At 44.1% G+C, this 22,694-nt stretch overlaps 1 pseudogene across 1 annotated transcript in view; it reads left to right on the forward strand.

Annotated features, from left to right (window-relative positions):
* LOC308163699 (exportin-1-like) overlaps positions 1 to 22,694 on the forward strand; it is a 240,826-nt pseudogene that overhangs the window by 199,904 nt on the left and 18,228 nt on the right. The window lies entirely within an intron of this gene.

Below are 22,694 nucleotides of genomic sequence, written 5' to 3' on the forward strand. Positions count from 1 at the left end.
TACTCAATTCATCGTTACATGTAAGACAGACAAAAAACTAGTACTATCTACAAGATAATACAGACAAATAACTAGTACTATCTACAAGATAAACATACATCCAACATGGGAAGAACAATACAACAAAACATAAGGTATGTACAGCGGGTAGGACAGGTGGGGACATACACCACAGGTGGGGGCGGGGGACAAAACACAAAGTATGTACAGTGGGTAGTTTGGGCAGGGGGACAGACATATAATATGTACAATGGGTAGTTCGGGCGGGGGGACAAAACAACAAGTATGTACAGTGTGTGGTCATGGTGGGGGGGGGGGGTACAAAAACACCAGTAGATTTAGGCGGGGGGGAGGGGGGGGGGGCGACATAATAACATTGCGTTTGCTCAGAGTGTAGACCAGGTAGGGGGGTGGGACAAAACAACTAGTATGTGCAGAGGGTATTTCAGGTGGGGGGGGGGGGGGGGGGGGGTGGGAGACATAACAACAAAACAACAAGAATATATAGAGCAGTGGTTCCCAACCTTTTTTGTCTTGTGTACCCCTTGAGCTGTTTTGCCATGCCAGAAGTACCCCCTCACTCATGCGTGTTGATTATTTCCCAAAAAAATCAATTAAACTCTAACTTGCAAATATAACATTTATTACTGACACACAGAGAGCAAAACCTCTTCTCATGTCTCCAAAACTCTAAACACATTTTCTGCTTTACACACATTTTGCTATTCAAAATGGCACTTTTTAAATGCACTGAACACGGTTTTCTGCACACAACAATCTGACATAAAGTCACATGTTTGCCATTTCAAAACATTGCCATTCAAAATTAGACTACATGAGCTAATTGGCCAATACATGTGCCACCTGGCCACCTCAATGGTTAATTGTTACCACATGCCCACACACTCACTGAAAATAGAAAAATAAATAATAAATAATAATGAATTTGATTTGATATCTGTTTCTTTTCCCTTTCTCCTGCTCCTCTTTGGCTTCTGTCTGAGGTGCAGTGATGTCATCATTTTCTCATCCCAGAGTATTGACTGATGGGGAGAGGAAACAGACAAGATGAGACAGGATAAAACTTATCACACACACACACACACACACACACACATAGAGAGAGAGAGAACACATTCAAGACATTATGATTATCACAAATTCCCTCTCAGGGACAAGAGCTAATTGAACCAGAATATCATCACAAGTGTCAGTTGCACTTGCAATACAGCCACCCACACCCCCAACTATCCACACACACACACACACACACACACACACACACACACACACACACACACACACACACACACACACACTTAAACTTCTTATCTAACTCTACTGATTATTAATGAAATCATTTGAACCACTCCCCTTTAATACATAGATATTTACACCATTGTGAAAAATAGACTCACCCAGTAGCAGTTGCAATTCTTTTTTTCATCAGTTGAGCTTTAATGAGACACTTGAGGTTGCTTCTCTTTTATAAGCTTTGACAGTTCTGGAGGCAGTGTGGCAACAGCAGTCACCAGGCTGCTCTCCACACTCAGTCTGTTCCTTGGCTTGGTTTTGATGTGGGTCAAAGCTGAGAAGGTCACTTCACACATATATGTAGATCCAAAAGGCAAAAGTTCATTCAATGCACACTTTCCCAGCACTGGATATTCCTTTTCAACATCACACCAAAACTCTGTCAATGACTTGTCAGCATGTGCCATCTTCAACCCACGATCAGAGGACATGTCCATCAGATTTTCCTGCAGGCTTGCAGGAAGGCTGCTGCTGCTCCTGTCATTCACTCTGAATGGGTTCCTCACCCAGTCCAGTTTTTCTGACTCAGTTTCAATGTCATGAAAGTACTGGTTGAAGTCAGTGTCAGGTTTGGACAGATGTGCTTTAACTATTTTCACCACAGGACCTCTGTCAGCATCAGTGGTGGCGAGATGGCCATCAAGCAGTGGGAAACAGCTCACATCTCCATCCTTACATTTCCTCTCCCATAATTTAACCTTCTTTATGAATCCATTCACTTTGTCATACATGTTAAGGATGTGTGAGTACTTGCCCTGAAGTGAAAGGTTGAGCTCATTCAGCTTAGTGAAGACATCAGCAAGATATGCCAGCTGCGCAACCCACACTGCATCCTCAAACAGGGCTGCAAGAGGGTGGTCGTTTTCTGTCAGGAAAGCAAACACCTCGATGCGCAATTCATAGAGCCGCAGCAGCGTTTTGCCACGAGACAGCCAGCGAACGTCTGTGTGAAGCAGTAGCTGCTCATGCTCTGACCCGCTGCCATGACAAAGAGTTTGAAACAGTCTGTGGTTCATTGGCCGGGACTGAATGAAGTTAATCACCTTAACTGCGTCATCCATAACTGCACTTAACTCGGGGCTCATCCTTTTGCTGGCGAGTGCTTCCCGGTGAATAATACAGTGCATCCACTTAATTTCGGGGTTCACCTTCATCACACGCCCAAGCAGCCCACGCACCTTAACCGTCATTGCTGCCGCTCCATCGGTACAGATGTGACTGCAGGATTTCCACTCCAGATCGTTGTCTTTGAAGAAGCTGTCAATAATCAGAAATATTTCCTCGCCAGTTGTCTTTCCTGGCAGCATCTTGCAAAACAAGATATGCTCATTTATGTCCGACTCTTCTTTATAACGCACAAAAGCCAGCAGCTGAGCCTCCCCACTAACGTCGGTCATTTCATCTAATTGCAAAGCGAACTGACCTGCTTGCTTCATTTTATCCACCACTTGTCCGACAATATTTATGGACATATCATCAATCCGACGGGAGACGGTATTGTTTGATAATGGTACCAACTTGAGCGCGTCAGCTGCTTTCTTGTCCAGCATAGTTTTAGCCAAAATCATAGCGGCAGGCAAAATCAGATCTTCGGCGATTGAATGTGGGGTTTTTGACTTAGCCACTAGTAATGAAACAGCATAGGACGCCTCCAGTGCTTTGCTTGACACACTTGCCGCTTTTTTCAGTGTAGCCTGACTTGACTTGAACTCTGGCAGTTTTCGCTTGAAAAAGTCGTCAGTTTTACCAACAGTTGCTAGGTGTTTGGTGCTCTGGTGTCGCTGTAAATGGGCTGGCTTCATTGAATTATTAGCCAGGACTTCGCCGCAGAAAAAGCACTGTGGCTGTGGTGGATCAGCCGATGTACATGTAAATCCCCACAAAACATATGTTTCCAAATAATAGCGGGGTCCTTTTTTTCTCTGATCTGACCGTCTGATCTGCCTCTGATCTGACCGTCTGATCTGCCTCTGATCTGACCGTTACTGTAGCTGGTCGTTTTAGCCATCTGTCCATCTTTGCGGTATACTGACAGGCCTAGCTGACGTGCGCACGTAAATGATCATGAACGTGATTTAAATGTGACGTGACTACCACTTGTGTTACAGTCATCACCTGTCGGGAAGGAACTTAAGTTGCAGCGTACCATTTTAACAACAGGTTTATGAAACGACTATATTTAATTATTTTTTTGGAAAGGGAAATAAATTATAATTCCAAATCTTTCCACGTACCCCCTGCAATCCCCTCACGTACCCCTAGGGGTCCGCGTACCCCCGGTTGGGAACCACTGATATAGAGGGTAGTCCAGGTGGGGGTGTAGTCTTTTAATTAGATTTTTGATTTAGAGGGTCCAGTTACGGATTGCAGCCTCCTGTAAATGTTTTTTGAGAGTGGTTTTGAAGGTGGGCAGTGTTTTGCACTCCTTTAAGATTATAGGAAGGGCGTTCCACATTTTTACTGCATAGTTTGCAAACGAGTTTAACCCCTTGTTTGTGGTGCAACGCGGTTGAACGTGGTTCGTGGAGCTTCCTCTGGTATTGTATGTGTGGACGTTGTTCACTTTTTGGAAGTATGTTGACAGGTACTTGGGTGTCTTTGTGGTGTAGCGTATCTTGAAGACCAGGCCCAGTGCAAGCTGCTGCACTCTGTCAACTACTCGTAGCCAATCAAGGCTAAAAAAATGAGCAGCGGTTAGATGTGTCCTAGGGTTGAGGCCTAGCAGAAGCCTAACCAGTTTATTTTGGGCTGTCTGGAGTCTTGTTTTTAGGGCCTTTGTGGTTCTATGGTACCATGATGTTACGGCATAGTCGAAGTGACATTGTATGAGAGCTCCTGATAGGGTCCTCAGTGTGTTTTTACTGACAAGTGAGGATATCCTGTACAAGAATCTAGTTCTATGGTTAACTTTTTTGATTACTTTTGCTGCCATTTTATCTCCGGAAAGATTTGCCTCTAAGATGGAGCCCAGGTATGTAATATCCTCTTTTCTTGTGATAGTAATGTTACCCACTTTTATATTGTAATTTACAGCCTTTCTGAGTTTAGATGGGGATCCGTATAGGATGGTTTCAGTTTTACCTAGGTGTATTGATAGTTTATTGTCAGCTAGCCAGATGCAGATTCTACTCAGTTCAGTGCTTAGCGCTTTTTCCACCTGCAATATGTCCCTGTCAGAGACCAGCAGAGCCGAGTCATCCGCGAGCAGGAACAAATTGCAATCACATGCTGATGACATGTCATTCACATATATTAGGAACAGTAAAGGTCCCAATATGCTTCCTTGTGGAACGCCGCAGGTCACTGGGAGGGGGGGGGGACAGTGTTCCGTTCACACTAACCACCTGTTCCCTCCCCTCTAAGTAGGATTGCATCCAGCTCACCGATGTTCTATCGAACCCAATTGCTTTCAGTTTATCTAACAATATGTGGTTTATTTATGTGGTTTATTATTTATTACGTACACACCTTTGAGAGGGGAGTGTCTAACCCAGGTTACCAGAACACTGTAAATGCACAATAGCTGTCTAACATAAGATAGTAGAAAACAACTGTGAATATATGTCTACTTGTAGAAAAAAATAGAAGACAATATATGGGCAGAGATCTGTGCCACTAGAATCTGAATCTGAATTACTGACTTTGAATTTGAATTGCTCAATTTGAATAAAAAAAATGACGTTGAATATTTTTTTTTACTTTGAATCACATAATTTGAATTTGTATTGTTTAACTTGATTTAGTTTTTCAATTCAGTTATTCATGTTAAACAATACAAATTCAAATTATGTGATTCAAAGTCTTTTTTTTTATTCAACGTAATTTTTTAAATTCAAATTGAGCAATTCAAATTCAAAGTTAGTAATTCAGATTCAGATTCTAGTGGCACATATCTCTGACCTATGACCTAACTCCTTTTCGGCCAATCAGCACCCTTCATGAACGTACCCAAGGCACTCCCGCCAGTAAAGCTGAGTGGATAGCTCGTTATCGTGGAGGGAAGGACACAGCAAAGTGGATAGCTATCATGGAGCGCCACGCCTCCCACACCTCCGACCCCGAGAGGCTCACCTGGGCCCTGCTGGGCCTGCTGTGTGAAGACTGCAAGGACCTCAGGTAGGATGACACACCTGCTGCCTGCGTGTCTGGGCAGCCATGACAGTAGATGTGTGTGTGTGTGTGTGTGTGTGTGTGTGTGTGTGTGTGTGTGTGTGAAGACCACGCTCACGTGTGATATGTAGCACACTGCACGCAGCTAGGCCCAGAGCCATGTGTTGATGTGAACAGATAATGGATTTGACCGATAATTTTAAGAGTTTAAAAGAGTAATTTAAAGAGTAATTTGTGTGGATTCCAAGTTAGGATTTGGGGAATGAATCTACATCTGTTTTTTGCGATTGGCATAGCCATGGCAGGGGGTGGTCTAGATCCTAGCCTAAATGACTACGTTTCTAATCTAATCTAGTCGGGGTAGTGGCCCTCAGTTACCCCCCCCCCCCCCGAAGCCGCTACCTCAGCAAGGCGTTCCCCGCCTGGTCCAGACAGAGCCGGTTCACCCCGACCTTCATCAGCAGCCTGATCTCCCACACAGAGGTCCCGCACGCTGTTGGCGCCTGGCTGCTGCTAGCCAAGGTGGCTAGCTCCTCCCCCAAGCTGTATGACTTTCCACAACAAGTAACATGTCGTTAGCCTCATAGCATAATTGCCTCAGTCACGCTTCACTTGTGGTCAGCCATCTTTGTATGTAGTGTCAAACATGCCTATGTCAAAGAGATGACTTGGGCAGATAGTGATTTTGGAATGTCACAAGCATTCTGATAAGCCAGTGGTTCTCAACCTTTTATGGGCCAGCGCCCCCCTGTCCATTATCCAGGCCTCTTACCGCCCCCCCCCCCCCCCCCCATCAAAAAAAGTAGGCTTATTTTCTTCCCTAAATATTAATGTTGACTAATATTCTGTGTTATATAATTTAAAAAGCATGTCACTGAATGCCAAATAATAGATTGGATTCAACTGGGCAGTTGGAATATCATTATCATTAGTTTACCAGAGAGCAGAAAAGCCATGTGAATGTGAATAAAAATGCTGTTTCTGAGTGTTAAACAAACTCAGACAACATCAGAGAATACAAACAGACTGCTACGGAACAGCAGCAATTTCACACATGTCCGATGCAGAACAAACAGTAGGCTGCAGAACTGTACATTACAACTAACATTGTTAGTTTTTTTAAGTGTGCTGGTGTTGCATTTCTCCAAATTGCTGTTTTATGATGCTAATATTTATTCATTTTTGATTGGACTTTGGGGGGGGGGGGGTGTCACAATATGGCGGCAAACGCTAGGGGGCTATTATTTTAATATTTTATTTAGTATTCTATGGTATTATTTTCATAAACTGACCACTTCGAATTTCTCATATCAAAACATATCAAAACATAACAAAGTTCCAAAGTTCAGAGCTCTGCGCTCTGGGAGCGCTCAGAGATGGGCGCTCTGACTGAAAACACGGTTTTGTCCGAGCGAACTGACCGTTCGTGCATTTACGAACGTACCCGTTATAACACTGCTGACAGCTGATCAATACAAAAGACGCTGCAGCTGATGCGTTCGTTTCCAGGACATCACAAGAGGAGCAACATATCACAAAAAAGCGATCGTATATTTTAGTTTGCAAACACATCGCAATGCTAACCTCAGAATGGCACTAGGGATAACATCCACAACAACACTTAACAGTAATACATTTATGTAATATACTGTGATGAACCTGCGAGAGGAGGGGACATTCGTAGCTGATTTCTCTAGGTTCGATTATTGGTAAGCGACAGAGAACTTTCAGGACTGGTTTATTACGATCGCTTTTTTGAGATTGTTCCTGCTGTGATGTTCTGGTATGGTGGTATGGTATTAGCACTCATTTTAACTAAATTAAATAAGCTGTATTGAAAGGAAGCGAACGAAGTGAACGCAACAATTACAATGAGCCCACAAACTGAAACATATGTCACTCAAGCATAGCCTACAAGGAAAACACTCATAGAAGTTGGGCATTGGTGAACATGACGTTACAGATGGGATGAACCGGGGTTCTTTCTATCGTAGCATAGTATTGCAATTTCTGCACTGTACATGAACTGTAAAGATTCTTCTACAATGCAGCTTACCCAGACACATTGGAAACTATCAAAAGCTCTGCCTTTGCTAGCTGAGTTTTTAGCTTCTCCATCTTCTTGATGACACTCACTTTTATTTTTTTGGGCGCTGCGCTACGTGTGTCTGCGTCACAGAGCCCGGCCAAGTTCAGAGCGCTTAGAGATGGGTGCTCTGACTGAAAACACGGTTTGTCCGAGCGAAATGACCGTTCGTGCATTTACGAATGTGCCCGTAATAACACAGCTGTTTTTCATGAGAAAAATACTTTATGCGTGAACGCCCCCCAAGAACACCTCAACGCCCCCCCCTGGAACAAATATTTGTTCCAGCGCCCCCCGATGTTGTCTGAACGCCCCCTGGGGGGCGGTACCGCCCCCGTTGAGAAACGATGTGATAGACCATGTGTCAAACTCTCCCAAATCACTTGTAAATCTCTAAAATCAAATAAGGAAGAAGTTTGTTACCAGGGGCATGTTTGAGTCCAGGGTTATGTGCTGTGCGCAATAGCCTGGGAATAGGTTAATATGTAGTTGACAGAATGTGATTTTATGGGCTGAATAGAAGATATCAGGTGATGAGATTTTGGCATGGAGTTTAATCAATATGTAACTATCATAGCATGAAAAACATTTTGTGCTATACAAGAGATTTGCAAAAATGCTCCTTTAAATGATTATGATATTCAATAATGATATTATGTAATAGACATAAAGAGATAATGCTAATGTCCCGGAGAAGCTTCATTTCATGGGAGATTGACCTCTCTCTGGTCACACTGAGATTGAATGCAGCTTTCTGGAGAAGACAAACAAACTAATCTCTGGAGATGGGACTTCCTCTTTCAGCCCCTGCTGTCCAGCCCACGTTATCAGCATAGGGCCTTAGGTCAGAAGTGCTGATTGTCAATATGTGGCCTGCCTTCAGTCAGTGAATAGATTAGGAAGTGGTTAGGTTTTTCATCTGTCAGCTAACCTGGCTAGTTATAGCATGAATAATAGTTTAACTGGCCATACCCTAATAGAAACAAGATTGAGACTATAATGTTTTTTTTCTTTTATCTCAGAAAACAAATCTTAACATTAACCGTAGTCTCACAAACAACACATAACTTTAGGTAATCGATATTCAACCCCTTCTACTTTTAAGGAGAGAGGGGTTGAGAACGTTCTAGATAACAGATCCTTTAGGACCAGGATGATAACTCATTCCTCAGAAAACAGACAAAAAGGTAATTTAGACCTTCTTGTTTATATCTTCTTGATCTTGATTGTAAGAAGGAAGCATCTGAGTTTGAATTTGTCCTTAGGTTGCCTGAAGGATACCAGAATATTTTAAGTATTTATGTACACACATGAAATGTACCATGTGCGTAGCTGTATTAAAGCAGAGGAAGGCGAGTGAGGATATTGACTGGAGTGAGTCCTGAAGCCTCTGATGTTCTGATGCTATAAAAGTTGTACTGCACTGCAGCGCTGTCAAAACAATTGTTACAGAGCGGAAGTAACAGTGTTACTGCACTGTCAGGGGGTATACTGTATTTTAGAATTTTATTTCATTGCAAGTTTTTGATAGAACACTGCTAATACATTTTTGGCTTCACAGTGCTCTAGTGTCACCCAACAAGTTTGACCTCTATACAGTCCAAACTGAATAATGTAATGGATGTTTACTTTTTGTCTTTCTTTCGCCTACAGATAATGTAAATGCACTTCAGTCTTGTTGATGTAGATCTTTGCCAAGTTGTCCTCTCAGGTTTGCTCATTCCTAGAAGAGTTGACAAGATGGCTGGACAGTCACAGAGCTTGTTTTTCTTTTTTGCTTGTTTTTAGCTGCTCATCAAATCAATTATTGATTTTGCTCTTTCTGGGACCCCCCTCCTCCTCCACATGGATGAATCTGTAATAAAACAGCAGAGCTCTGACTGTATTGGGCATGTTAATGCGCAGGAGGCTGCACAAGAGGAGTGGCACACCATGGTGGTTAGGAAGTAAGATGTATAGAGACCCATTGAAGCTGGCATGTGATGTCAAGAGGTGGTATGATTGATAAACTGTTGGTGATGCAGGCCGGTTGTTTGAATGGCCTTGTTTGGTGTGTGACTTTTAGACATGTCTATTGTGCAGCGTAATGTCTGTCTGTTCATTGTAACTTGAAGAAAGTGGTCTGTCTGCTGATTGTAACAAGACAAAGATGGTCTGATTGTCTGTTCAGCATTGTCCGTTCAGTGTAGTCTGAGTACAAGATTGTCTTCATCAAGCCAAGCCACTGGCTTTTAAAGATTGCAGCAGCTAAGCAGATGGTATAGAGGCTATTAAGAAATAATGCGATGCACACATACTGTATGCCCCCCCCCCCCCCCACACACACACACACACACTCACTCACTTAAAAACGCAACAGGGAACAGGGCTTAATTCCTCAAAAGTGGTTCACCAGTCTGTAACGGGGACCACGGACCTTCCCTCTGTAGTGCAATCAGCCTCTAGAGGACCAGCCAATCAACCCCCTTAGTTGGACATCATGCACAAGGAGCAGCCAATCAGCCTCTAGAGCTAGTCGTTGGGAATAGGGAACAGCCAATGAGTGTCAAAGGTAGGCACAAGGACCAGCCAATTATCCACCACCAGTGTTAGGTAGTACTGGAGGGGCATTTCATGAAATTATTACATTTTAACCATATTATATACTATTATTATTATTATTATTATTTACTATTATTATTCATTTCAAATTTAGATTTGCATGTGAAATTCAACCCCAGTGGGAGAAACATTCTCATCTGTGTGTTTGTACATGTGTCGTGCTCTGCTTTAGTCTGTGATGTACAGTAGTCATCTAGCTGCATCTGTACCAAGGATGGGGCAGTCAGCAGTGGATCATCAAATGTGAATTTCCAGGAGGAGACACATGACACTGCTGCGGCACCAATAACCTAATCTGTCATTACCTAACTGCAGACGGTGGTCAGGGTCCGTTCACTCTGACTCATCTTGTCTTGTCTTGTCTGGACTCTGACCTAAGGTATAGGGTTTATTACAGACCAGGCGCATTGCAATTGGGTAATCCATCAGCACATTTTGGCCTGGGCTTTACCTCAGAAAATAAAGGAGTACACACTTAACTCAAAAATCTTTTTCAAATATATTTCTCATTAGTCTATTGATGATGGTAGTGGAGAGGTAGTGTCATATGGTGTGTACCGTTGTTTGGTTAATATCTACGTCATGTTTTCAGTTTATAGACAAATTCAGTTCACTTTGCTGAGAAAATTAGTCTGACACGGAAGTCAAGGTATTCGTTTTACTCATACAAGTCCAGGTACTACAATAGTGTATTGTATTTCTAAAGCATGATAAAGTATGATCCAGGGAGTTGGCTAGTGTTTTTTGTGAGGTTAAGTTCAGCCCTGTTTCAGAGATTCTGCCAAGGTTTCTGGAGAAGCCAAAGGGGCAGGACTTCATTAATCACATATCAAGTCACTTGTCACGTTTCCCCTGTCTGTTACCTCCAGTCATTCATGCAATTTGTCAGAGCAGTGGCATTTGTTGTGTTTGTCATCCAATAATCACTGTCTGTTGTTAAATGTTGCCTTGTTGTTTTTTTATTCATTTTTAGATTGACTATAACTCAAAATATCAAACATTAATTTGCATATGCCCTAAAAAACAATCCTGCATGGTTCAAATGTGTTTAAAGGTGCTCTATGCAACAATTTCTGGATTAGAATTGTTTTAAGTACAGTGCCTTGCAAACGTGTTTACCCATCTGTACATTGTGTTGCCTCAGACGCTGAAATGGTAATACATTTGAATTAGGAATTTGTTTCTCACTGACCACATCTTACTGGACACTTTCAAAGTGAAAGAAAAGTAATGTCTGTTTGCAAACGTATTCACCCCCTTTGCTGTGGCACTCAGAGAATTACCGTAGTTCAAATGCAAAAAATGCTTTCCACATCCGAGAATGAGAACCAATCGTGAAACAGGAATGCGCTGCTAGTCCTATACAACGAGGGTGGTGTACTGATCACTTAGAGCAACTTTCTAGCCTCAAACAGCGCATGAACACATTTCTCGCCTGGAATTTTATTCAGATATGTCATTGATATTAACGAATATCTGCACACATAATTGTTACGTAGAGCATCTTTAACTAACAGAAATGCAATATTGATAGCACATTATCAGATTTTGGTTTGTCATCTCACATTGCGTCCCTATGTTCTTCTCATTCAAACAGTCTCTCCTATTAGCCGACAGGCATGTCCCGAAGTGCACTAGCTAACCTCTTGAGGACACGGCCATCTCCAATAAGAGACCCTACTGTTTGACTACCCTCATGTTAACTCATCTTGGTATTTTTGAATGAATCATGCCCCATGTTTATCATTTTTTTTGTTTTTTTTTTGTGTTTGTGTTTTTGTTTGTTTTATTTTCTGTGCACAGCAATTGCTCTGAAATATGGGGACTGAGTACACCACATACGATAGAACAGTGGGATACCTCTGGCCTTTACAGCTACCCTGACCAAACCAGGTGACTATCTCCTCCTCTGTCATGTGCTTCTGTTTACTCACTCAGCCTGTGGGCCGCAGGTGGGGATGATGATGATGATGATGATGATGATGTTTGCTCCAGGGGGGTTATTAAGTTTAGGTATACCATGACTATTCTTCTTAGTTTATTTGTTCTTTTCTCTGATATGTTTCATGCAGTAGTTTCTTATGAACTTAAATTGACAAGTGTCTACATTTTATCTTCATCATTTATTATCATACATTCAGTCATTTCAAGTAAAAGAATAGTTGAGGAGTAGTTTTTAAGGATTTCTATACATTTTTAGGTCATTTCTTAAGGTTAGAAATCAAAACGTTCTCCTCCTCCAACTCATCTACCTTCCCTCTGTTCTCACATGTTATCTATTCCTGTTCTCCCTCTCTCCCCTCCTCCCTCCTCTCTTTCCTCCCTCCTCTCTCTCCCCTCCTCCCTTGTCTCTCTTCCCTCCCTAGGTCCCTGGACGGTCGCTTGCAGGTGTCCCATAGGAAGGGCCTCCCCCATGTCATCTACTCCCGCCTGTGGAGATGGCCCGACCTGCACAGCCACCATGAGCTGCGCGCCATGGAGACCTGCGAGTACGCCTTCAACCTCAAAAAGGACGAGGTCTGCGTCAACCCCTACCACTACCAGAGAGTTGAGACACCAGGTACGCAGTGTTGAATCCTCCCCAAAATATCTAAATATATTATATATAGTTATAGAATTTCCCAGGAAATCAGATAAGAAAAATTACCTAATTAAACATAATTCAACACAATTGGGAATTTACTACCTATTACTATATTGTGCTTTTTTATTATGTGTTTTAGTATAGCTGTAGTATTTTACGTTTTTTTATTGCTTCGGTTCGTTCCAGTTCTTCCGCCTGTACTGGTACCCCGGCACACAGAGATCGTTACAGAGCTCCCTCCACTGGATGACTACACCCATTCCATACCGGAAAACACCAACTTCCCCGCTGGGATCGAGCCCCCCAACAACTACATACCAGGTCAGCAGTAGTCCTAAGCTCCTGTGTCACTACACACTTCCTCAGCCCTAAAAATAACAATTATACTGCTCTAAGGCCTCTGTACTACTACAGTACACTGGACGTGGCTAAATCTTTTCCTGCGAAACAGGCCCACACATTTTTCATAGACATAGCTATGCGTAACGTGTGTGTGTGTGTGTGTGTGTGTGTGTGTGTGTGTGTGTGTGTGTGTTAGAGGCCTTCATATGGCTGGTCTTCCTAAGAGAAGGGCCACACAGTTAGCAAAATATTGCTCAATATCCGCTGTTATTGGTAGCCGCTCAATATGGAGAAGGCGGTGCTTCCTGTACCCATGAGCGGGATACTGTCTGTCTTATAGTATTGATCAACCCACTGGTCTTGTGCGAATAACATCCTGTGTGTGGCAGAACTGGTTGTTGGCTCAGCATTACTGTAACAAATTGTTTCCAGGATGTCAAAATGCACTGTTAGTATTTATGTCCTTTAGAATTGTACTTTGTATGTGGACATAAATAAAGCATTTAAAATGTGTGTTATACTGTGTTGCAGAGACTCCTCCACCAGGCTACATCAGTGAGGATGGGGAGACAAGTGACCAACAGATGAATCAAAGTATGGACACAGGTAGCCACATTCCCTGGATGGGCGACAGTCACTGCTGGCCTGGGGAATGACTCTAGACTGTGTTTATCTGGGTCTGCAGCTGTGTGTGCTGCATTGCTGACTCGATATAGAAAATATGTGTCAAATGACTGTTTAATAAAGAAAAACAGCTATTGTTCTTCCCTTGAAAATAGTCCATTTACATTTGTCTGAACACGCTTGTCAGTTTTTTTCTTCTTTCAATAGTAGACTTCTTTTTATAGCACTCTAGAGTGCAGAAATAACCAACTGTCTTTGTTTTCCAGGTTCTCCAGCGGAACTGTCACCAGGCACGCTTTCACCCGTCAATCATGCCATGGGTAAGAGCATGCCCTCTTGTCTACTGTTCTTCCGTTCTTTACTTATTTTAGAAGAAATTATGTGTTCCTCTACTAAGGTATTAGAGTTTGTATTCACAATTTCTACTGGAGTCAGTAGTACGTTCATGGATAAGGTGAGACAAGCATTGTCATCTCAAGCTGTAGGTTCATTCGAGGTATACACGACTTGGCTGTTGATAGGCTGTTCTACTTGACTGATGTGCTAAAATAGGTAACTTATTAGCCGTTGTGCTGTCTCTTTCCACAGGTATGTGTTAGGACAAATGAGGATATCTCTGTTAAATAGTTTGGTGCAATGGAACAGTTGCTCTGGATATGGTCTTGGTTGTTGTTGTGTATCGAGGCCAGCCTTAACTAACTCTCTGTCTCTCTCTCTCTCTCTCTGGGTGTGTGTGTGTTCCAGACCTCCAGCCAGTGACGTACTCGGAGCCAGCGTTCTGGTGCTCCATAGCTTACTACGAGCTCAATCAGCGGGTGGGCGAGACCTTCCATGCCTCGCAGCCCTCGCTTACTGTCGACGGCTTCACGGACCCCTCCAACTCGGAACGCTTCTGTCTGGGACTGCTTCTTCTTCGGCGTATGGGTAGTTGTTTTTCCTCTCCACTCCACCAGGCTCGGGGCCGAGGGGCTACCCTTTTACCACCCCGAGACCTGGTTGAGGGGCTCACCCGGGCTATATTTCTGGACACCCCTCCAGAAGCCACGTCATCGTCTCGTCATCTAATACCGACAGACCATGCATCCCGTTGGGTGGGTGGTACACCGGGCAATCCAGGATAATATGGTCTGCGGTTTGGTCCTCTGCGCCACACTCGCACGACGCATTTGGGGCCAAGCCCCATCTGTGCATTGATGAGCGGAAACGCCCGACGCCGGTCCGGAGACGATTGAGCCTCACCCAGGATAGCCGTGGCAAGTCCATCCCGAGGGGCTCAGCGCCGGCGACTGGGATGTGGTCGCGGAGTATGGAGGTGTTAGCCTCCCACTCCGCGCGCCACATATAATCCGCCCATCCTGCCGCACTGATGTTGAGATCTCTGCATTGCTGCCTGAGATCCTGTGCGGCAGGCACAAATGGGTGTCTCGACTTGAGACGCCGGGAGGGCTCCGCTGTTATAGTGAGCCTATCATGGAGCAGATGGTTATTAAGCTCCACGGCCCGGCAGGCGAGACGTGCTGTGGCTCCCATGCGGCGGAGACCTGCGGGCTGGATGCCTGCTAGGATGGGTCTCTAAAGCTAGACAAGCGAATAGACAAGCGAATAGAGAGCACTCAGCATCCGTGCATGTTGATGTGGCGTGGCAAACACCTTCTCGTGGTGCCCCCCGTAAGTAGCTAATGACTGCCAAAAGCAAGAAGCGAAACAAAGTTTGCCAACCAGGGCCCCTCACCCGGGCTGGTGTTCGGCAGCAGCCGGGGGAGAGGTCTGCTGACCTCGAACCCAGAATACTGCAGCTGAACACCGAAGGACTAACCCCCAGTAAGATCGACGTCATCGAACACCTGGCCAAAACCACCAAGGCCCTCGTCATTCTCCTCCAGGAGACCCACTGCATATCAGCAGACAAGCTAGTTCTACCAAACTTTGAGCTAGCTGGGTCTACCCTGAGCAGGAAGCATGGCCTCGCCACGTTTGTCCAACAAAGGTTGAGCTGGACTCTCGGTGACCAATCCCCGGCTGACTCGGAGATTGAGTGGCTGTGCGTGGACGTTGCAGGCCTAAAAATCATCAACGTCTACAAACCTCCACCCTCGCGAATCACACCAGTGTGTCTACCAGTGTTCCCCCACCCCTGTATCTATGCTGGTGACTTCAATTGCCAGCATGAAGACTGGGGCTACCGCACCAACTCACCCGACGGAGAGAACCTGGCTGTCTGGGCAGCTAATAACAGCCTGGCCCTGTTGTACGACCCCAAGGGCGCAGCCAGCTTCCGCTCCGGTCGCTGGAACACTGGGACGAACCCTGACCTGGCATTCGCGAGTGACAGCGCTGACAACCGGCTCCCCGATAGACGTGTGCTAGGAAAGTTCCCGAGGTCTCAACATCGACCCTCACTGATAACAACGGCCAAACTCGTGAACCTTGTTCCGAGTGAGCCAGTGAAACGGTGGAACTTCCGAAAGGCCGACTGGAAACGCTTCCGCCTCCTTACCAACAAATCCACAAGGCACCTCCCATCGCCTAACTCTAACAACGTGGATGAGGCGTACCGGGACTTCTGCGGCATGTTGGTGAAAGCGGCAAAAAAATCCATCCCACGCGGACGTCGCATTAGCTACAAACCGTGTTGGGATGAGGAGTGTGAGAAGCTCCACTGTGCCTTCCTCCAGGCCCCTGCAGGAGCTGAGTCGGACAGGCTCGCAACAGCCTTGCTGTCAAGACTCAGCCGTAAAAGACAGGAGCGCTGGGAGGAGGCCATTGACTCCATCGACTTCTCGCACTCCAGCCGTAAGGCATGGAGTATCATGAACAATCTCACTGGTAGGTCCAGACACTCCCCCCGTCACTGCCCCATCTCTGCAAATAAAATCGCATCACAATTTGTGAAAAGTGGGTCATACGAGGGCAAAGACCGCGAGTCGTCTCGACTTGTGGCAAAAGAAGTGTCAGACCTCTGGAGGGCCCCAACACCTAGCAGTGACTACATCTCCGGTGAATTCACCCCGGAGGAGTTCGCTGCTGCCCTCCAGCATCTAAAGCCAGGGAAAGCTCCGGGGCCTCATTCCATCTGCCCGGAGCTTATTCTCCATGCCGCACCCGCCTTGAAATCCTGGCTGAGAGCGTTCCTCACTTCCTGTTTGCGCCAACTCAAGATCCCCAAAATCTGGCGAAGAGCCCTAGTTGTTGCGATCCCTAAACCGAATAAGCCTGAAGGGGACCCTAAGAGTTACCGTCCCATCTCTCTGTTATGCATCCCCTTCAAGATCCTCGAGCGTCTCATCTACGCCCGCATTGAACCAATTGTCGACCCGCTGCTCCCACGTGAGCAGGCCGGGTTCCGACGCGGGAGGTCGACCGTAGATCAAGTCACCCTTATGACTCAAGACATCGAGGATTGCTTTTCGGCAAAAAAGAAGGCCGGGGCCGTCTTTATAGACCTGACGGCTGCCTACGATACCGTATGGCATCGCGGCCTCTCCTGCAAGCTGCTCCGCCTGCTGCCGGACAGGCACATGGTCAGAATGATCATGGAGCTCATCCGTAACCGCAGCTTTACCCTCACCACCGGTCGCGGACAGCTAAGCAGGCTTCGACGCCTTAAGAACGGCGTCCCTCAGGGATCGGTCCTGGCCCCCCTCCTCTATAATTGTAAATGTTATTCTAATTTAAAACAGTTGAAGGCCAGAGGGAGGAAGAGGAGACTCAACAAGAAGCAGCAGGTCCCTCTCCCTACTCAGAAGAAAGAACAGGCGATGCTTACCCTAATGTATGGAAAGAAGAACAGTATAAACAGTGCAAGGAGAAAAATGAATGGCTGCATGCTGAAAATGGAAGGCTAGGCTGTAGCCCATGCCATGATGTAAAAGATCTGGGTGTCATGGCATCCCGTGGGGTCAACATAGCTACTCAGTGGGCTGAGGGAAAGATAGCCCCAAGTGGTAATTCAAGGGAAGTACAGCTTTCATCACTGCGGAAAAAGATCCATGAGCACAGGAACTCCACAGCGCATACTGAAGCTGTCAAGATTCTTCAGACAGCAAATAAAGACATACTTCTGAACTTAAATGCCAGAAGTCAGGAGTCTGCATTTGAGTCTACTGCCAAAGTATTCATGACAGCATACTATGTGGCCAAGAATAACAAGCCTTTCACAGACTTTGAGAGTCTGATTGACCTGCAGCAAGTAAATGCTGTTAGCTTAGGGCGTGTTTCTGCAGTTTCATCTCCCACTGGACTGCCGGAACCAGACACACTGGCGACAGACACACACCCACGCACACGCACACGCACACACAAACACATATACACACACCGGACACACTGACTACATACGCAGTCACTCCTCACCTCTAATCTTATTGCACACAAAGCGATCCTCCTCTCCCACCTTTGGTGCGCTACACACACACACACACACACACACACACACACACACACACACACACACGTACGTTCTCCTCACCTCTAATCTCATTCCAGGCCTAGCTGTGCTACTCTCCTCCTCCCCTAATCACATTCCACACCATGGGATTCATACGGAGGAGAACACTGGTGCCTCTATACACTCCACACACCAGCCTCCAGACTCTATACACTCCACACACCAGCTCCTGACTCTGCTTGGGAGACCAGAAATAATCTAGAAGCGAAAGGAAATAGCTAGTTAGTTAAACTTGGTGGTTAGCCACAAACTGAAAAGTTGCTGGCTAGGATAGCTGCATGAACTTACCCAGCTGAGGAGAATGGCACTTGTCAATAAAGCCTTACTGAGCTTTAAATGCTCCTTCACATGCTGTTATATGTTCTGGTAAATATTGACACCACTGACATGAGACAATATAATATATATACTATAATATTGTATTATAACAATATTGTGTAAGATAATGTCTGTGTATTCGTTACTAGTATAACTCAAAAAGTTTTATCTGGAACTATTTTGGTTTTAAAACAGATCGCAAAGGTAAAGCAATAGATGATGGCTGTCCGTTCTGCAGGAGATGCAATCATGCCATACAGGCAAAAGGAGGCAACACGTCAAACTTAATAAAGCACCTACAATGTCGTCATCCAGACCTTGCACTGGAATACAAGCAAGCTAATGAGGTTAGTATGGCTTTATTTGTTATAATTATCTGTGTTCTTGCAATTAGCTAATATTACAAAAATGAATGAATAAACTTCTTAGCTAAAGTGTGCGGCAGCACTGCTGCTGTTGCTGGCTAACCAGCCGGTGCTAGCCAGCCTGGCTAGCTAATGAAGTAATAACCACACTTCTGCCCTGCTTAGTGACAATCTTTGGAATGATAATAATATATACAATATCCTCCTTTGTTTGAATGTCTTCTCAGAAGGCATTATTGCACGGAGGTCAAAGTAACACTTTCTTTAGTTGAGGCAAATGGTGTCAGTTAGATTAAAACAAAGAAATGACAACCGCTGATGTACACTGGTGAGATATCAGAACCCGATTTTGTGTAATAAAAAGTTATTTGAGTTCCTTTGATGTCGTACGTCCCTTCCTAGGCTGGCTGCTGCTGCGGAGGTTAGTCTCCAAAACAAACCTGTAACACACTATTCCTGTGTTCACTTAACGCACATCTTCTAACAAAGTGTGATCAGGTCCTTTGAGATTCCATTTAAAGTAGAATGCATTCTCTCGGAAGAAAGATGTCAACACTTGAGCGATTTCTTTTATAATATGAAGGACAAATGGACTGTACTGTCTGTACTGTAGGTAATCATGGTGTCATGGCATACAGTGATGGTATTTCCTGAAGCCCTTTTGTTCTTGTCTATTTTTAGTTTAAACTTTGAGAGGTGAAGACACATGGAATGTCTGAACCAAGAAGAACGACTGGAGTCTTGCTGACCAAAAATAACAAATTACTTTATTGTTAAAACTGTAGCATAACAACACACTAAATCAAAATCAAAAACCATGATTAAGTAAAAAATAATATCACTTCAGTGGCTCAAACAATGAAAAAAGAAGACATTCTGGACTTGATTTTAATTGATAACCTAAGCAAAAACATAGACTACAAGTCTCATTCACAAGGTAGATAATTCTATATATATTATACTAGTAATGTGTAAGATTGCATCCAGGTGTTGTTTTTTCCCGTATGACATTCTAAAGGTACCAGCCTTTTCCTAAGAGAATCACAGAGGGGGAAGAGAGATGGAGAGAAAGGGAGAGTGGTTACAGAGATGGAGGGGTTGAATCAGATGGGGGACTGAGAGAGATATCGAGGGAAGCGCAGTGGACCGATGTAGAGATGAAGGAAAGAGAAGTAGAGAGAGATGGAGGGAAGATCAGTGGAACGATAGAGCAGAGGATGCTAACGGAGGTAGAAACGGCTCGTAAATGCATGGAAGGGAATGAGAAGCGGTACTATCAAACTAAAGTGTTATATATAATATATAGTATTTTTTTTTTCCTCCTAACATACCTCACCTCCTAACTGGTCATCTAGACACCAGGGTTTCCGTTAGAAAAATTTGCCGTCGGACATCGTGTCCGGGAAGAATTCGATTTACCGGACAAACGTGATATATTCCGGTCATCATATTAAAATATAATAAAAAAAAAAAAATCAAAATCATATTTTTTTTTTCTCCAAATCTAATATAGCTGTTTGTCGCGGTGATTACTGTTGTGTAGCGGCCTATATATGCCATTTAATGTCTATTTCTCATCCGATACGATTAGATGCGAGCTATATAATATATAATAATATAACATGATTTGACGCATGCGCGCTATGCCATGCGTCAAATCCAGCGCTGAACGGGTCCAGCGCTGAACGGGCGCCTCACTGGGAACTGAACAGACAGCATCGATCAATGAACGGACTCCACATTACGTTAACTGAAGTTTGTTAAATTGTTTGGGATTAATGTGAGTTTTCTATTTTCTCTTTACAGTTTTACCCTTTTTTTTTTTTATCAATAAAACAACGTCATTTCTATAAGTCTCGCTGGTTGGGAAGGCATTTCGTTTAGCTCGGGAGTATGACAATGGGAAGAACATAACTGTTTATTGAGAAACAATTGATAGGCAGTCTGGGATACGTATATAAAGAAATACCACAATGTCTAGATGTATAACATTTTATTGAACAGTAACAGTGCAAGCATGTAGGCTACGGGGAACAGGGATTTTGGTCAGTAGGTCCTTTGTACAGAGGGCGTTTCTCTCCGACAACGCGTTCCCAGGTACCATGGAAGTCATAGGTAGTCCAGCACACTGACAGAGAGACAGACAGACAGACAGACAGACAGACAGATAGACAGACAGACAGACAGACAGACAGTCAGCTTACTTCTACCCTTTTGAGTGGAATTACTCCTTTAATTAGCTGTTAGCCATCTCAAAGCCCCCTGAGCTGCTCGTCAACACTGAGAATAGACCACATTATAGAAACCAAAACACCGTTTTTTAAATCCACAGGGAATAACCGGGAGTGTAAGGAAAGGCACACCCAGCGCTGTCAGTGGTGGGGAGACTTGAAGTGGCTTTGCTTGATTTCCATCACAGATTCAAGGATTGAAACACTGATGAAAATAGGGAGTAATAGTGATGGGATTATTTTTGATTATTTTAGATTAGATTAGATTAGATTAGGTGAGATTCAACTTTATTGTCATTGCAGAGTACAAGTACCAGACAACAAAATGCAGTTTAGCATCTAACCAGAAGTGCAAATAGTGATATAAAAACAAACACTTAACTTTCGGGGAAACTGCTAAAATAAAATAAATTAAATAAATTTAAAAAGAAAGCAACTATTAGCACCGCCGAATGACAACAAACGTATGAGTAATGAGTAAAACAATGTCACTTTTATAGTATGTTGTTTAACTTGCCGTTCGGTCGCCATGGCTCTGGTGTGTGTAGCAGCTTCAGCTAGCTGGCTGGAAACTTCTAGGGGTGCGTTCGTAAACACGCTCTGATAGCGCCGGAGCGCACGCTGGCTTCGATGTCACAGAGCGACCGAGTCGTTCGATTGGACGACAGGCGTTCCGCGAGTGCTGATCGGATTTCCAGAGCGTGTTTACGAACGCACCCAGCCAGCTTTAGCGAATTGTATTCAAAGGGAATTATTTTCACCGGACAATATGTCCGACGACTTTTCAATTTGTCGGACTTCACCAAATGTTACCGGACAAAGACCGGTAATTGCCGGTTAACGGAAACCCAGCTAGACACTCAGACTGGTCATCTAGACACTCAGACTGGTCATCTAGACACTGTATTTTTTCTCTCAGGTATATGTTTCTTTATAGCTGTTAAACTACTACTAACTTGTAACTATTCTTCTACTAACAAGCTCAGTGTTGTCAGTGAGACAGTCTCACGCACTGACTGACATTCCTCCGCCGTAGAGCAGAAGTCTACGACGCTACACTGTAACCATGGCAACTAAATGTATTTAATCTGCGCTCGCCCTGTTTTTGGGGGGGGATTCCTATGGCAGTTTTTCTTTTTCAATGTATAAAGACATTTGATTTGATTTGATCTGATCTTTATTTATCTCGAACATTTCAACCATAAAAACACACACATTTGTAATAACAAAAGATAACAAAAAACTAAATTTAAATAACTAAATTTTGACAAAAATTGAGATAGAACCTTATAATCAAACTCATTCAACTCCCACTCGCCTCTACACCCCACCCACATCCCCCTCTACACCCCACCCACATCCCTCTCTACACCCCACCCACATCCCTCTCTACACCCCACCCACATCCCTCTCTACACCCCACCTACATCCCTCTACACCCCACCCACATCCCTCTCTACACCCCACAACAGCTCTACATACATACAGCAGCTCTACATACATACAGCAGCTCTACATACATATATAATCTAGTTAGTTTACTATACTGTAAATATATAGATATAGATATAGATATAGATATATAGATAGATATAGATAAATATATAAAAGACATAACAAAAAAAAAAGTATTCTCAAAGATTACAATCAAAGGGAAAATCCATGGTCCCAA

The sequence above is a fragment of the Nansenia antarctica genome, assembly GCF_963989245.1.
Source record: "Nansenia antarctica genome assembly, chromosome: 8".
NCBI classification, from domain to species: Eukaryota; Metazoa; Chordata; class Actinopteri; order Argentiniformes; family Microstomatidae; genus Nansenia; species Nansenia antarctica.